We start from the raw sequence: 16,389 nt of genomic DNA on the forward strand, positions 1-16,389 counted from the left end.
TTCCTTCCTGCCCTGTCCCTTTGCTGTGTTCTGCGCATGTGCAAAGAATGAAGCGCTGCCTCTGCTTGCTGCAGTGCAGACCTGTAGTCGTCGTCGTCGTCGTGGCGTTTAGTCTGAAGGAGTGTGCCCTGTAATCACATATAATAATAATTATAATAATTAATACCCAGCTTTCAAGGTTAAAGACAAAACAAGAAGGCAGGCTTAACCCCTTGAGGAGGCTGGCTACTGCTTAAAGGGTTTGTCACCAATAAACTATGCTATATATACTCTGGCGCTGTTATTGGTGTCTTATTGTCTGCAATGCTCACATGACAACGCTGCAGCCAATCACCAAGCTCAGCAGGTGGAGCCGTCCACCCAAGCTCACTGATTGCTGCGCTGTTGAAGCAACAATAACAGACATCAGGGGCAGGGGTGCACATAGAAATCATGGGGCCCCATAGCAAAAGTCTGAATGCCCCCCCCCCCCCCCCCAAAGAAAAAAAAATAAAATAAATTCACCGCCCGGCCCAGTTCACCGTCTTGCGCCTCCAACAGCGAGTAGCCACCCTCACATATACAACCACTTCTGGCCGGGCCCAGCATACACTGCTGTCATTGGCTGGAAAGCTACATCAGCCAGGAGGCATGGTGTCCTTATGCAAATCCAGCCAGAGCGTTCAGCCGGGAGCAGTGCAGGACTAGAGAGGTGGCTTAGGAGGAGCCAGGTTCAGAGTGATGGCGGCACTCGCGTTTAATTAAAGATGCACAGCCCAGGGGCAGACACTGACAGCTTGGGGCCCCTGTGCTAGAAATGTGTCTGGGCCCCCCTCCTGTTGTGGCGACAAAGATAGATTATATATATTATATAGCGCCAACATATTCCGCAGCGCTTTACAGTTTGCACACGTTATCAACGCTGTCCCCGATGGGGCTCACAATCTAATTCCCTATCAGTATGTCTTTTGAATGTGGGAGGAAACCCACGCAAACATGGAGGGAACATAAACTCCTTGCAGATGTTGTCCTTGGTGGGATTTGAACCCCAGGACACACATACATATATACAGGTCCTTCTCAAAAAATTAGCATATAGTGTTAAATTTCATTATTTACCATAATGTAATGATTACAATTAAACTTTCATATATTATAGATTCATTATCCACCAACTGAAATTTGTCAGGTCTTTTATTGTTTTAATACTGATGATTTTGGCCTACAACTCCTGATAACCCAAAAAACCTGTCTCAATAAATTAGCATATCAAGAAAAGGTTCTCTAAACGACCTATTACCCTAATCTTCTGAATCAACTAATTAACTCTAAACACATGCAAAAGATACCTGAGGCTTTTAAAAACTCCCTGCCTGGTTCATTACTCAAAACCCCCATTCATGGGTAAGACTAGCGACCTGACAGATGTTAAGAAGGCCATCATTGACACCCTCAAGCAAGAGGGTAAGACCCAGAAAGAAATTTCTCAACAAATAGGCTGTTCCCAGAGTGCTGTATCAAGGCACCTCAATGGTAAGTCTGTTGGAAGGAAACAATGTGGCAGAAAACGCTGTACAACGAGAAGAGGTGACCGGACCCTGAGGAAGATTGTGGAGAAGGACCAATTCCAGACCTTGGGGAACCTGAGGAAGCAGTGGACTGAGTCTGGTGTGTGCAGGAAATGGGCTACAGGTGCCGCATTCCCCAGGTAAAGCCACTTTTGAACCATAAACAGCGGCAGAAGCGCCTGACCTGGGCTACAGAGAAGCAGCACTGGACTGTTGCTAAGTGGTCCCAAGTACTTTTTTCTGATGAAAGCAAATTTTGCATGTCATTCGGAAATCAAGGTGCCAGAGTCTGGAGGAAGACTGGGGAGAAGGAAATGCCAAAATGCCTGAAGTCCAGTGTCAAGTACCCACAGTCAGTGATGGTGTGGGGTGCCATGTCAGCTGCTGGTGTTGGTCCACTGTGTTTCATCAAGGGCAGGGTCAATGCAGCTAGCTATCAGGAGATTTTGGAGCACTTCATGCTTCCTGGCACCTGCTCACAGTGCCAAAACCACTGGTAAATGGTTTACTGACCATGGTATTACTGTGCTCAATTGGCCTGCCAACTCTCCTGACCTGAACCCCATAGAGAATCTGTGGGATATTGTGAAGAGAAAGTTGAGAGACGCAAGACCCAACACTCTGGATGAGCTTAAGGCCGCTATTGAAGCATCCTGGGCCTCCATAACATCTCAGCAGTGTCACAGGCTGATTGCCTCCATGCCACGCCGCATTGAAGCAGTCATTTCTGCCAAAGGATTCCCGACCAAGTATTGAGTGCATAACTGAACATTATTATTTGATGGTTTTTTTGTTTGTTATTAAAAAACACTTTTATTTGATTGGACGGGTGAAATATGCTAATTTATTGAGACAGGTTTTTTGGGTTATCAGGAGTTGTATGCCAAAATCATCAGTATTAAAACAATAAAAGACCTGACAAATTTCAGTTGGTGGATAATGAATCTATAATATATGAAAGTTTAATTGTAATCATTACATTATGGTAAATAATGAAATTTAATACTATATGCTAATTTTTTGAGAAGGACCTGTATTACATAGTCTCATTTATTAAGTATATTGCTGTCCCTTATACAGTGCCCTCTCTTGCTATGTACAGCACCGTCCCTTACATAATGGATTATATAGAGCTCTGTTTTTTATTACATACCGTCCTGTCTTGTTAGCTGTATAATGCAATGATTACTGATGCAGCATGGGAAAGCTTGTTTTCTAAAGGAGGAGCTGATGGACTGGTCGTCTGGTCACGGGCTCCTCCATCAGCAGTCATTTTATATCTAACAAGAGAGCAGACTATGTACTAAAAGAGGGCGCTGTGAATAACAAAAATAACAAGAATTCACTATGTAAGAGACAGCACTGTACATGGGACAGCACCATATATAACTGGAGAGGATGGTACACATACGGGATGGTGTTATACATAAAAGAGGAAAATATGTAACTAAGGCTGGTGTTATCCATAATAAGTGAGTACACTATATACTAAGGGACTGTTATAATAAGTGCACTATATACTAAGGGACTGTGCTATACATAATAAGTATGTGCACTATATACTAAGGGACTGTGCTATACATAATAAGCAAGTACACTATATACTAAGGGGCTATGCTACGGGCGTGGCCTAGCGGGAGATGTAAGAAGACGTGGGTCGGATCTCTCCCTGCTGCCCGAACGGTGATCCGGACATATCAGAGGCGCCGCCGAACGCCAAATACTGGAGAGAGAGCTCCTGAGCATCTGGGGAGCGGAAGGCACCGGCCGCATTGCGCGGAAGGCAAGGAATGACACGTAGGAGGCAGAAAGAGGTCGGGATGGCAGGCAGCACGCGCTCCCAAGATGGCGCCGGCAGCGCTGTGGAAGAGGCGGCAAGGGCTGATGCTGCATACCAGAGGCGGCTTGAAGTGATCGCCAGGCTGGAGCAGTTCGCCAGAACAGAGGACTCAGAGCGTCTGATGATGGGAGCCGGTGGAGAGGTAACAGGAGGAGCGGCAGACTTAGGGGAGCAAGTGGATGTGAGGTCTGAGGCACAGGCAGAAGGGATGGTGAGTGGAGCCCTCATAACACCTATTGCAACTCCAACTATGAGGACTGCTCCACTGAATGTGGTAGCTGAACTGACCCAGGAATATGCTGCACAAATGGGGTCTGTGAGAGATGAGGGGGCTGGGGAGCCAACCCTGAAAGACATATTTTCTGCAGTATTATTCTGTAAGACTGCATTGACAACCCTAACTGTCCAGGTGGATGATCTTAAGGGGGAAGTTGCCTCTTTCCGCTCGGCTATGCACAAGATGGAGGGGAGAGTTGAAATGCTGGAGGAACGTGTGGGAGGTGCAGAAGATCAGATAGCTGAAATGGCAAAAAGAGAGAAAAAATATGTCCAGCGCATTGCGGAGTTGGAACTTAAAACTGATGATTTGGAGAATCGTTCGCGCAGGAACAATTTGAGAATTGTTGGTGTGCCCGAAAAGACCGGAGGAAACAACCCCACTGACTTTATCGAGACATGGCTCAAAACTAAGGTTGGAGGGGACAGTCTCACTAAATTATTTGCGGTGGAAAGAGCTCACCGGGTGCCGACCAGACCTCTGCCCCCTGGCTCCGCCCCACGGACCTTTCTAGCCAAAATCCTAAATTACAGAGACTGGGATATTTTGCTACAGAAAGCCAGAAATATGGAGGAATTAACTATTGATGGCAACCGAATATCTCTATACCCTGATTATTCCACAGTTGTACAGAAGCTCAGGATGAAGTTCGGAGAGGCAAAAAGACGCTTACGTGAACTGGGTCTGGTTTATTCTATGCTGTATCCGGCTAAACTACGTGTGGTGGCCATGGAAAAGGTCCACTTTTTTCAAAATCCTGAGGAGGTGTCTCATAGGCTGGATTTGAATGCTAAACGTATTGGAGCAGAAAAGATTCGCTGAGGAAGATCAGACGTGAACTTCAGGCTGTTGTGATGGTTGTGGGAGGGGAAGAAAATTGAGTTGTTGATTTATTCTGGTTTATTACTAGAGGAATCTGATATGTGGCTCCTGCGCATTAGAGTTGTGTTCGGCGGCGCAACTGTTTATATATTCTGTTTCTGGGGGGCGGAGGGAGGAACGACTGAAGGAGAGTGTTAAACCCATTGGGAGTTGGTGTTGGCTTTTGAGCCACTGCTGGGACTGCGACAGCGCGTTCCCCTTTCTCATACAGAGAGGGAGTAGGAGACCTTTTCTTGATTGGTAAAAAGTTTTGGGGGGTTTTGGAGGAGGAAGTTATTGAGAGAAGGGAAGGGGAAGGTTAGAGTTTTGTTTTGTATAATGAGGGTTTGGGAGGGAGTTTTGGGTAGGTGGGCCCAGGTTGGGGGGATAAGGGAGACCAACGGAAGGAAGTTGAGCAGTTTTACCATTATGCTAAATGATGGGAGATAAAGTTAAAATTTTGAGCTGGAACATTAGGGGTCTATCCAATGATACCAAACGTAATGCTATCTTGCAATATAGTTTGAAGCAGAGACCCTTGCTGATATGCCTTCAAGAGACTCATTTAGTAAAAGAAAAGACAGGTTTATTGCAGAAAAGATGGGTGAGAAAGGCATATTATGCGACATTCTCGGCCTATGCTAGAGGAGTGTCAATACTTGTACATACAAGCGTACCGTTCGAGGAGGTAGAGGTGGTAATAGATAGTGATGGACAATATGTATTCCTTGTGTGTAAGATATATGCTAAGCTGTTGTGTGTTGTGTCGGTGTATATTCCTCCACCGTACTCAGGGAAAAAACTACAGGACATCCTGAATCTGGCAGGTGGGGAGGAGTTCCATTACTCATAATGGGGGATATGAACAATATTATTGATGATCACTGGGATAGGGGGCAGCATGCTATGTTGAGGAAGGAGGGGAATTTAACAGCATTTGGTAGCCATTTGCAAGAGGTGGCATGGAGGGACTTGTGGAGAGTTCGTAATAACGACATATACTGTTTCTCCTGTTATTCGGCGACATATGGATCTCTATCCCGGATTGATTTGGCCCTGGGTAATGAAGGAATGGATAGGATGGTACAGGAGATAGACTACATGCCTAGAGTACTGTCGGATCATAGTCCATTGGTAGTAACACTGCAAATTGAAGGCCCTGGGGAGGTGGTTAAATTGGGGTGGAAAATTAACCCCTTCTGGTTACAAATTCTTGATATGGGAAAGATCGGGGAAGAGATAGGGGAATTTTTTAAATTTAATGATGGTAGTGCAGCGAAGCATGTGGTATGGGACACCATGAAAGCTTATTTGAGGGGAATATTATCTAAAGAGATTACTAGGCATAAAATAAAAACAAGGGAGTCTGACAAAATCATATTGGAAGAATTGAAGGCAGCGGAGGCTGCATTGAGCAATGTACGTACTCAGGACACCATGAACCGTATGAAGATGGCTCAGGAGGAGGTTAACAAACTACACTTACGCAAAGCAGAGAGGGCGAGAGCTTTCCAAAGAGAGGCCTTTTATGCGGAAGGGGAGAAAGTAGGTCACCTGCTGTCGGTGATAACATCTGCTCAGAGGGACTCGACACATGTACACGCTCTGGAATTAGAAAATGGTAATATTGTAACACAGGGGGCCCAAATTTTGGAAGGGTTTAAGAGATTTTACAGTAAATTATATGCATCGCACACGGGGCAGAGGGAAGATGAAATTGATAGATTTCTAGAGGAGGCAAATTTACCTAGGTTGGAAGCTGAGGATAGAGATTCGTTAGATAGGCCGCTTACGGTAGAGGAGCTGGAGGGTGCCTTGAGGTCAATGGCAGGGGGGGAAGGCTCCGGGGGCTGATGGCGTCACTGTTGAGATCTATGATGTCCTTTCTGAAGAGTTGTTGACCAGATTGTTGGGGGTGTTTGAGGAGTCACTGGAGAGGGGAATATTGCCTGCTTCCATGAGGGAGGCCACTATTGTGGTCATTCCTAAACCTGATAAAAACCCACGGTTGCCGGAGTCATACAGACCGATATCACTTCTGACAACAGATGTTAAGATTTTGGCTAAGGCCTTGGCGAACAGACTGACTCGGGTGATAGAAAAGGTGGTTCATTCGGACCAATCCGGCTTTATGCCTAATAAATGCACCGCCATCAACTTGAGAAGGCTATTCCTCAATATGCAGATACCGGCGGGGAATGCTGGTAGGAGGGTGGTAGTGTCCCTCGACGCACATAAAGCCTTCGATAGTATAGAATGGCAATACCTGTGGTCGGTTCTGGGTCGCTTTGGGTTTGGGCCAGTTTTTGTGTCATGGGTGAGACTCCTATACTCCTCTCCAGTGGCTAAACTTGGGGTGAACAACGCACTGTCGGAGAGCTTTCAGTTCTTTCGAGGTACGCGGCAGGGGTGCCCGTTGTCCCCGTTGCTATTTGCTCTGGCGGTGGAACCACTGGCAGCGGCTATCAGAAGGTCTCAATTAGTAAAGGGGTTTGTGTATGGGAAAATGGAGGAGAAAATTGCTCTATATGCCGATGATATTTTGCTTTTTCTTGAGGATCCTGGGGAGACTTTAAGAAATGTGATTTCATTAATTGAAGGATTTGGGCAAATTTCTGGATTGATTATCAACTGGGATAAATCAAGCGTTATGCAGGTGGATAGGGAAGTGGATTGTACGGGGGAGGTGGAGCAGAATACGAAATTAAGGGTGGTGACGCAATTTAAATACCTGGGGATTCAGGTTTCTCTTCCCTTAACTAGATTTGAGGAACTTAATCTTGAGCCATTAATAAACAAACTACGCGCCAAAATCTCAGCTTGGAATAAGCTACATTTGTCGGTGGTGGGTAGAGTAAATCTACTTAAGATGGTGGTGATGCCACAGGTTTTGTATATTTTGCATAACTCTCCGATATGGATCCCTCTGACCAGATTTCGTAAACTAAAATCATTATTTGGGGAATTGGTGTGGGGTGGGGAAGAACCCTAGAATTAGGCAGGAGATACTGCAGTGACCTAAAGATGAAGGGGGACTTGCCCTGCCTAATCCCTGGTTATACTTTTTATCTGCGCAAAGCCAACATCTTAGGGGATGGGGGGAAGGACTTGAGAAAGGTCAGGGACATAGTAGCCTGGTACATATTATTGGCAGGTGGCCCTTGGGTCAGGGTTTAGAAGCAGGTATATTTAAGAAGTTGGGAACTTGTTTTCACACCATAAATTTAATTCATAAGGTATGGCAGACGATTAAATATATAAGGGGGGTTGTGAAATTCACTGAGTTTTCGCCTATCTGGGATAACCTCTCTTTTCAAGAATTTAATCATATGGAAGGAATGGGAGAGTGGAGGGAAAAAGGCATTGGGTTGATAGGTCAGTTGATTCACAACGGGAATCTTAAATCTTTTGATATGCTGCAGCAGGAATTTCATTTCCCGGGTTTAAAGTTGTATCAATATAGACGGGTGCAGCATGCATTTCAGGCACAAAAAAAGAGAGCCTATAGTGATTCAGAAGGATCTAATTTTGGACTTTACACTAAATAACAACGGAACAAAAGGGGCAATATCCGAAGTATATGGCGATTTATTACATACCTTTCTAATGGATTACCCTATTAAGGCCAGAGGGAAATGGGAGGATGAACTTGGGCAAATAGACGATGATAGGTGGGAGTCTATACTGGAATACATACCTAAGCTGTCGATGAGTGAACCTGGGAGACTGTCACAACTGTATGTGATAAATAGGGCCTACAGGACTATCATTTAGTAAGTGGGAATCTGAAATTCAGAAAATGAAGGTGTCTAAGTTTCAACGTGATCTCCAAGATTACCAAACCAAAAAGATCTATAAATGGCGTGGTAGATCATCCCTAAAAAGGTCAATATCCACTAGTTCCATAATGAGCACTAGTTCTGTGGGATCGACAAGTGCTTCAGAAACAGACTCCATGGAAGCTTTTAATAGATATAATACAAGATTCAAGACAAATAAACGGAAGGGCTTCAACTATCAAGAACAGGAGACAAATAATGATGGTGCTTTAAAGGTAATTAACTTATCAAGTACACAACTAACCCCTGATCAGGTGTCAGTATTGTCCCTAGGTTTGGGGTTTTGTCCCGCAGCAAAGATAGATCAATTTACGGCAATTAAAGATACGTTCCTATTTGCAAGAAAAATACTCCTCAAAAAATATCATACTGATAAGATGTCTTGTGGTAATCTTTTCTCAACAGAAGAAGAAATGGCGGCACTACAAACATTAGAAGACTTATTAGCGGAACAACAGGAGACATCAGGTAAATTCCCCGATTATATAGGAAAAAGATCTAAGAACTTTCCTTCAGTAACATTAAATTCATCTATTGAAATATGTGTGAAAATGGTATGTGAGGGCATACGGGAATTATCTACTAAGAGATCGTTTGATAATTTAAACCATGGACAACGAATTGCCCTAGGGGAATTAACCAAAATGAAGGACTTAAGGCCCCGTCTCACTTAGCGACGCTAAAGCGATCCCGACAACGATACGACCTGTCAGGGATCGTTGCTGCGTCGCTATGTGGTCGCTGGTGAGATGTCAAACAGTGAGATCTTACCAACGATCGCTCCTGCGATCTCACTGTTTGACATCTCACCAGCGACCTGTAGCGACCTGTACAACGATGTCACATGGGAGCTATTATGACGATTCAGTGTCTGAGTCGTCAACGAGGTCGTTGGTAAGGTGTCACACACAGCGATGTGTGCTACCCAGCGGGACCTCAACGATCAAAAAAAGGTCCAGGCCATTCCGACACGACCAGCGATCTCGCAGCAGGGGCCTGGTCGCTGGTACGTGTCACACATAGCGAGATCGCTACTGAGGTCGCTGTTGCGTCACAAAACTTGTGACTCAGCAGCGATCTCGCTAGCGATCTCGCTATGTGAGATGGGGCCTTTAGTCTTCAAGCCATCTGATAAAGGTGGAAATGTTGTAGTGTGGCCTTATATACAATACGAAAAAGAGGCATTCCGACAGTTGAATGACCCATTATGTTATGAAAGATTGCCACAAGATCCAACTGTGGATTATCAAAAGAAATTATTTGATATTTTGGATTCTGCCTTAGAGGAGGGGGTTATTTCTAAAAAGATCTGGGAGGGACTACGACAAGACTCACCTAGGGTCCCAACTCTGTACTTATTGCCAAAAGTACATAAGAGTCTGATAGAACCTCCAGGGCGTCCCATCATCTCTGGGAATGGTAGTTTAATGGAGCCTATCTCTAAATTTTTGGATTATTATCTGAAGCCCATTGTTATGGAATTGCCCTCCTATATTAAAGACAGTACTGAAGCCCTACAACGTTTAGATGGGATACATGTGGGAAGTGATATGTACATTATCACTTGTGATGTCGAATCACTGTATACATCTATACCACATGAACATGGAATATTTGCAGTCAAGCGGTACTTATCTAGCCGTCAACTGGATCCTGACTTGGTAGAATTTCTGATTAAAATTCTGGAGTATGCATTATATCCTAACTATTTTGTCTTTAAGGATCGTTTTTACAGGCAAAAGAGGGGCGTGGCGATGGGTGCTGCATTTGCGCCATCGTACGCGAACCTCTTTATGGGATTCTGGGAACATGAGTACATCCAAAATCAGGACTCAGGGATGGCAACATGTGTGGTATTGTGGATGAGGTTCATTGATGACGCTTTGTTTGTCTGGCAGGGGCCACGGACGGATTTGGAAAACTTTTTACAACATCTAAATCAAAATAGCATGAATATTAAACTTACCTGGAGTATCAAACAGGATATAATAAGCTTCCTGGACTTGAAGATAGAGGTTGATGAGCAAGGACAACTTCACACCTCGATTTATCGAAAGGAAACAAGTGTCAACTCACTACTACATGCCAAGTCAGCCCATCCAGCCCATGTCATCCGTGCGATTCCAACAGGGCAATTCCTCAGAACAAGACGGATATGTGATCAGGATAAAATTTTTGAGGAACAAGCTAATGATGTTAAAGAGAGGTTTAAGAAACGAGGATATAAAAACGACATTATTCATAAAGCTTACGTCAGATCGAAGAACACGGATCGACAATCGTTGTTAATTAATAGAAACAAAAATGTTGAAAGAGATGGACAAATCCGTTTTGTTACTGATTATCATTCAAGATGGCGTGAAATGACGGGGATAATTTCTAAATTCTGGCCTATTCTTTTACAGGATCCAAGTTTGTCTAAAATACTGCCTGACAGACCACTGATGGTCGCAAAACGCAGTAAGACATTGCGCGAATCACTGGTTCTTAGCCATTATGTGCCTCCCATGTCACGATTTATTTTTGATTCCAAGGGCCCCAAATGGGGATCATATAGTTGTGGCACATGTAAGGCCTGTCAGTATATAGTAAAAAGTAATAATTTCATGATTCTGATAATTATACAGAATACAAGATACTACAGTTTATAAATTGCAGTACATCTATGGTAATTTATCAGGCTACATGCCCATGTGATCTTATGTACGTGGGAATGACCACAAGGGAACTACGAGTCAGAGTTTTGGAACATATAAAGGATATCAAGGCAGCCGATAAAATTGAAATAGAGGATAAGGAGAAATTGAATAAACTTAAACCGGTAGCTAGACACTTTCGTCGTTTTCATCCTCAACAATCTCACTTGTTAAAGGTCAAGGGTATTGATCGAGTACATTTGGGAAATAGGAGAGGGGACTTTAGTCGTACATTAGCACAAAAAGAGTGTAGGTGGATAACGCTCCTACAATGCATGAATCCGAAAGGTCTTAATGAACAATGGGGTTTTTCTAGTTTTTTGTAAAATCATTCTCTTCCTTTTTACAGTAACATGATACACATTAGTGGAAGTTTTGAGTAGTGGGGCTTGGGTCCAATAGTTTTAATTATTTTTGAAGGGTTTTTGGTATATGTAATTGGGCACAATAATTACAGTCTTCAGTTTTAACATTTTTTATTTTTTAATTTTGTGATCTGTAATATGATGATGTGAAGATCTGTAGATTTGTTTTTTTCTACTATTATGATTATTCATTTAAAATAGTATGTATACATATAGTTTTTCCAGGATCAAGTTTGTTTACAACATAATTTGGGTCATATGGGATTTAAATATTGGTTATTATTATTGATTATGTGTGATCAAAATGTGTGTGTAAGGTTTTTATGTGTGAGGAAATGGCAGTGGGAATGTAGTAGCTGTGTGTCTGTGGTTCTTTGGTGATTGAGGTTTTGGTTTTGGTAGTGCTATTTGGTCACATCCTTAGTTGGTATTATTTGGGTTCATTAGTGGTTATTTATTAATATTTATTATTTATTCTAATTAATATGAATTATTTTTGAAATAATAGCCATATCTACAATTTATGAATATATACATGTCACTTATATGTATGGTGACATAAGGTGTTATTTGCCACTTGGATGTATGGGGTATGTATGATGTATGTTCACACATTGTGGATGGTGGTGTTTATGGTTGTGAGAATGATCATATATGTATGTCTTTAACACACTGTTTACATTCATTATTTTATTGGTCGCATGGATGTATGTGTCATGTATGGTGCACGTTCACACATAGTGGATGTTTGGTGCTTATGGTTGTGAGAATGAATTTATATGTATGTCCTTATACACTGTTTATATATATTATTTATTATTTATCATTGATTAATATTATTTTTTTGATTTGGGTATGGTCCAATATGGAGGTCACATGGCACGTATATATTTATGCACGTGTGATATGTACATACTTTAATTTATTGTTTATTTATCAATTTGGGTCATATGTGATTTATATTAGGCTACTTTGTATCCGCATATGTATTACTGCGTATTATTAATGAATCCTATTATAATTCGTTCTGTTCTGGTCGCCCTTCATTGTGATGGCTGCGGGGATGTTGTGCGCCGCTCCGGCGTTGTGGCCGGTTCCTGGAGATGTGCGTTGTCAACGGCGTCATATGACGCCCTTGGTGACGCACTTCCGGGTTCCGGTCATGGCGGCGGTGGTGGCGGCGCGCATCATCTCGGCGCCATGTAATTATGACACCCCCCATTATAATTATTTGCAGCTGCAATATAACTATATAAAGAGCCCTCCTACCCCACTCACATCACTCCCTGATGAAGCAGTGAGCGAAACGGCGTTGGAGTGGTGTGTGCGGGGCAGTGGCATCTCTAAACTGGTCAGTATTTACAAATTATACTTTTTCATTAGGTTGGCACTTTTTGGCAGCACTTTTGATAGAATAATATATTTATGGTTGGATTCCCTTTGCACTACAATTTTTTAATCACCTTGTTTGCTTTGTATGCAACTATCAATGCACTATTGCACTTTATTTTTGGTTGTTGCACTTTAAGGGTATATGTATGTGTATGAGGATATACATACATATTTCACAAATTTATTGAATTTGATTTTTTCACTTGGTATATTATTATAATCTGATCAGTTTGGGATTGCCATGTCCTGCACATACGGGATTTATATCTTATATTTTATAATGTATTAATCCCCATAATACCTCAACTGGAGGAGTTTATATAACATTGTTATTATACATTTTATATTCTAAATAATTAAATAATTGTTGAACATTGTTTTTTAAAAAAATTTTTTTTAAAAAAATGTTAATAAAAATTTCCATATATTTTGGTTGTGTTTTCCTGTAATTGTTATTAATTTTAAAATAAAAATATATTTTATATAATATTTTTGGTCTGATGGAATTTTTTTAAGGATGATAGGTGGGAGTCTATACTGGAATACATACCTAAGCTGTCGATGAGTGAACCTGGGAGACTGTCACAACTGTATGTGATAAATAGGGCCTACAGGACACCTGACATGTTGTTTAAAGCTGGGCTCAGAGACGACTCTGGGTGCCCCCAGTCTCAGGCGGGTATGTTGCACATGTTGTGGCTGTGTCCCAGATTGTTTGCATACTGGGTTGTCGTGCTGAACCAGATAGGGGTGATTTATGGATGTTCGATTCCTAGGGATCCGGTGGTGTGTGTACTTGGGTATGTGGAGGAAATCCTGACCGACGAAACTGCCAAAATGGCAATTGCTAGATTATTGTTCATTGCGAGAAAGGTGATCGCAAGGTATTGGATCAGGGAGGAACCTCCTACTAGACGAGAGTTTATCGAACAGGCAAATCATATTGTCCAGCTCGAAAAAAGCATATATAATAAGAGGAATAGGATGGGTTTTTTTCAAAAGCTGTGGCAGCCATGGCTGGATGGGAATAACTGAAGGGCGGTGGTAAAATGATGTTACTAGTAAATATGTATGTAATGTTTAACCTTTTCTTTCCAAGAGTATTGTATGGTTGGAGTTGGTCGTTAAGGGGGGAGGGGGGTGGGTGGGTTTGTTTCTTTAAAATCAAAAACACTGATGTACCTTGCTATTTGAATGGATATTGTTGTATTTCTTTTGCACAATAAAAAAATATTTGGTTTAAAAAAAAAAAAAAAAAGGGGCTATGCTATGTATAATAAGTGAGTCCACTATAAACTAAGGGACTGTGTTAAACATAAGCAATAATAAAGTCTTCCTCCACTCCCCATTTCTAAATCCATTATAAATCCCCCTTCCTAATCCCCTAAACTCCTCATTGTCCTCCTCCCCCTGTATCCCAAAATTGTCCTCTCCACCCCATCATTGCCTTCTTCCCCACCTCCATCATTTCCTCCTCCCCTATCACCCCATCATTGCCCTTTCCACCAGCATTGTCCTTTCCACTACCACCACCCCAATTATTGTCTATTCCACCACCTCCATCATTGCTTTCTCCCCCACCACCTCATCATTGCCCTTTTCTCCATCTACACACACAAAGCACCATTCACCTATCTGCACGTTCCCCCGCAGTGGTAAGCACGCACAGCAGACAACACCTCTCACCTCTCTGCACGCTCTCCCGCAGCCACAGCATCACCTTTAGCTTCCTCTCACTGGCACAGCGGCTGCGGCGCTGAATGATGATGTCATCCAGCCGCGCTGCTGACTGCTGTGAGAGACAGGAAGCGAGGGAGATGGGCAGGAAGCATCGCTGCAGCTCCGCTACCATTTTCTCTTGTAGGTAGCGGAGCTGCAGGGATCTCTCCCTGCCTGCTGCACATGAGGGCAACCTGGCCAGAGCCCCCCGGAGCCGGATAAACAGGCCAGATTGCCCTTATTATTTAGTCACTCTGCAGGGGCCCCCTGGAGCCTCTGGGCCCCGCTGCAGCCACACTGGCTGCACATGAGGTATGTCCACCACTGGCACAGCCTTTGCGGTCTGACTCCGGAAGGCCCCATCTCCCCTCGAGGCCCCATAGCAGTCGCGTGGCCTGCCGACATTGGCAGTACGCCACTGATCAGGCGCCTTGACAGAAACAGAGCGCTGGACCAGGGGAGGGTGAGTAAAATCATAGACAGTTGTTTTTTCTAAACCAACTGCAGCTGGTGGAGATGGGATATCCGAAAGCAAAAAAAGAATGACTTTTTAAAAAGTCACCATTTTTCAAGACCTGTAATATTTTCACTTCTCACATCATTGCAGCAATGTCAGTGCTTGGATGTTAACCATTTGATGAATGTTAGTGCTTGTGTTTTGCATGGTGAGCCAGCGTGCATATGATTATCATTCTGGTATCGATTCAACGTTTTGATCACTTTTTGCATTTTTTTGGCAATGTTTCAACTGAAAAAAAATGTAATTGTGGAGTTTGGGGCTTGTTTTATCTTCTAGTTTACAGCCTTTTGGTAGATCAAACTTTACCGATACAGCAATGACACATATAAAAATTTGGAATGGATCCTATTATATATGTTGATAAAGGGGTAGAGACTCAGATTCCAGCATTGTCACTCACTTACTGGGCTGCTTTCTGTCATTTTGATACAATCACTTTTCTGTGCTGCAGATCTAACAGAGCTCTGAATGCGGAGCTCTGTATAACTCTGCCCACACCCCTGATTGGCAGATTCACACTGTGCATAGGCAGAAAGCTGCCATGCAGGGTTATTCAGAGCTCATGAATATGGAGGACTAAATGGCCGCACATTTACTAGTCCTCTAGTGATAAACTACTGATTTTATCAAAACTGCAGCAAGCAGCCTACTAAGGCCGCTTTCACATTTGCGGTTGTGTCCGCAGCGTTTGTGACGCATACGTCTTGGTTTCCTATCTTTAACATTGTAGACGCAGGTGCATACGTCTTTTCGTGGTGTGCGGCGGGGCGCGGCTAACGCATCATGTTGGAATTTTTGAGGCTGCAAATTTCTGTCAAATATGCGCAGGCATGTGCATGAGTGCCTTAAAAAAACTCATTACTGTCTATGGGAACGCATGCGTACGCATGCGTGCGTTCGAGGCGCTTGTGTACTTCGGACTGCGCATGTCTAGGAACTGAATTAAACACGCCCATTGAGACATGTCCCCCCTGGAAATATCAAACGCATGTGCATAAAAAGCGCAAACGCATGTAAAAATGCATGCAAACGCAGCTTTTTTGCAGTCATGCGTAAGCTGATGCGCATAAAAAGCGCAGCGTTATCATGCGTTTGCGCATGATACGCTGCGGACACAACCGCAAATGTGAAATCAGCCTAAGTTATACATTGCTGGAATCAGATAATCTGTCTCTACAGCATACTGCTTTCAGATTAAGTGGGAAAAAACCCAGTGACAGATTCCCTGAGCTCTATTCGATGCTGGATGTCTAACGCAGCTGGCACCTGCCCTGTGTGAAGTGGACTCAGTTACCGAGCTCGCGCCATGCACACATATACATTTTTTTTTAAT

General features: G+C 43.2%; 1 long non-coding RNA gene across 1 annotated transcript in view; it reads right to left on the reverse strand.

Moving 5' to 3' along the window:
* Positions 1-5,811: 5,811 nt before the first annotated feature.
* Positions 5,812-16,389, reverse strand: part of LOC143772105 (uncharacterized) — a 58,850-nt gene continuing 48,272 nt past the window's right edge. The window contains exons 2-3 of the long non-coding RNA XR_013215099.1: positions 10,331-10,502; positions 5,812-6,130 (exon numbers count right to left, since the gene is read on the reverse strand). This is a non-coding gene — a long non-coding RNA (uncharacterized LOC143772105). The remainder of the gene's footprint in view (positions 6,131-10,330; positions 10,503-16,389) is intronic.

The sequence above is a fragment of the Ranitomeya variabilis genome, chromosome 1, assembly GCF_051348905.1.
Source record: "Ranitomeya variabilis isolate aRanVar5 chromosome 1, aRanVar5.hap1, whole genome shotgun sequence".
Lineage (NCBI taxonomy): Eukaryota > Metazoa > Chordata > Amphibia > Anura > Dendrobatidae > Ranitomeya > Ranitomeya variabilis.